The sequence below is a fragment of the Microtus oregoni genome, unplaced genomic scaffold (assembly GCF_018167655.1).
Source record: "Microtus oregoni isolate MIOR12 unplaced genomic scaffold, Mior012 000002F_ref0000024, whole genome shotgun sequence".
In the NCBI taxonomy this organism is placed as follows: domain Eukaryota; kingdom Metazoa; phylum Chordata; class Mammalia; order Rodentia; family Cricetidae; genus Microtus; species Microtus oregoni.
The window spans coordinates 38,751,082-38,753,008 of NW_024543061.1; the positions used below are offsets into that span (position 1 = coordinate 38,751,082).

Below are 1,927 nucleotides of genomic sequence, written 5' to 3' on the forward strand. Positions count from 1 at the left end.
GACACTGTGATTAAATGGGAGCAAATAGAAAAAGCACATTTAAGTTTTTTATTACTTTTAAGCACCTCTGGAACAAAAGCAAATAAAAAAATGAAGTACAAGCTACAAAATCAATGCACTCAAATACAGAGAGTTCACTGCACTCAATAGTGCTGCTTGCTGAAACCAAATGGTCCTTCAGAAGATTTGGTGTGGGCCGGAAGCAGAAGGGGTGGGGCTCCGCGAGCGGACTCTCTATCCCTTGTGGGTCCCTGTTCAGCGCCAGGCCCTGTGTAGAGCCGGGAGCCAATCCGGGTCTCCGAGGCGAAGATGGTGGACTACAGCGTTTGGGATCACATCGAGGTGTCGGACGATGAGGACAAGACGCACCCCAACATCGACACGGCCAGCCTCTTCCGCTGGCGGCACCAGTGTGGATTTTGGAGCGCATGGAGCAGTTTCAGAAGGAGAAGGAGGAACTGGACCGGGGCTGCCGTGAATGCAAACGCAAGGTAGCTGAGTGCCAGCACAAGCTGAAAGAGCTGGAAGTGGTGGAGGGCAGTGGCCAAGTGGAGCTTGAGCGTCTGCGAGCTGAGGCACAGCAGCTGCGCAAGGAGGAGCGAAGCTGGGAGCAGAAGCTGGAGGACATGCGCAAGGAGAAGAGCATGCCCTGGAACGTGGACACCCTCAGCAAAGATGGCTTCAGCAAGAGCATGGTCAATACCAAGCCTGAGAAGGCAGAGGAGGACTCAGAGGAGGCGAGAGAGCAGAAGCACAAGACCTTCGTTGAGAAGTACGAGAAACAAATCAAACATTTTGGCATGCTCCACACGTCCACCTGGTGTGCTAGGAGACTGCCAACTACCTGGTGATCTGGTGCATCGACCTGGAAGTGGAGGAGAAGTGTGTCCTGATGGAGCAGGTGGCTCACCAGACCTTGGTGATGCAGTTCATCCTGGAGTTAGCCAAGAGCCTGAAGGTTGACCCCTGCACCTGCTTCCGGCAGTTTTTCACCAAGATCAAGACCGCCGACCACCAGTACATGGAGGGCTTCAAGTATGAACTAGAGGCCTTTAAGGGGCGTGTTCGGGGCCACGCCAAGCTGCGTATAGAGAAGGCCATGAAGGAATATGAGGAGGAAGAGTGCAAGAAGAGGCTGGGCCCTGGTGGCCTGGACCCTGTGGAGGTCTATGAGTCCCTGCCCGAGGAGCTGCAGAAATGCTTTGATGTGAAGGACGTGCAGGTGCTGCAAGACGCCATCAGCAAGATGGATCCTACTGATGCCAAGTATCACATGCAACGTTGCATCAATTCTGGCCTCTGGGTCCTCAACTCCAAGTCTGGTGAGGCCAAGGAGGGGGAGGAGGCGGGCCCCGGGGACCCATTGCTGGAAGCCGTCCCCAAAGCAGGCAATAAGAAAGACATCAGTGCGTGACCTGCCCCAGCCACTGCCACTGTCCTGCAGGCCTCTGTGGGCCCTTCTCCAGAAAAGGAAACCTAGACACCATGTTCCTAGCTCCTGACTTCCTTCACTTCTGCTGCCCCTCACATCCCAACCCTTGGCTTGCCCCATGTCCCCTCTCCTCCAGCCTGTCCCCAGCACTCATCAGACTTCCTGCTTCGGGTTGAGGGGCTCTACTGTCTTCAGCCCCTCCCCCATCAGCATTATGCCAAAGTCCTGGGGAGGGGCAACAGTTGCCAGATTGGTCCACTGGGTTGGGTATACACATGTCCCCAGATGGGCAGGGTCTGTCCCTATGGATCTGTGATCACTGTTTTTCTTCTGTCTAGCTTTCTATCCTGCAACTGGCAACAATGTCTAATAAACAGTTCCAGGTGCTGGAAAAAAAAAAAAAGAAGAAGAAGATTTGGTGTGGGGAAGCAGGGAGAGAAACATGACTTTCTGATAGAGGAGGAGTTAGACACAGGCTATGATATGTGCACATTC

At 53.8% G+C, this 1,927-nt stretch overlaps 1 pseudogene; it reads left to right on the forward strand.

Annotated features, from left to right (window-relative positions):
* The first annotated feature begins 309 nt into the window (after positions 1–309).
* Positions 310–1,655, forward strand: LOC121441738 (annotated as a pseudogene).
* The last annotated feature ends 272 nt before the right edge of the window (positions 1,656–1,927 follow it).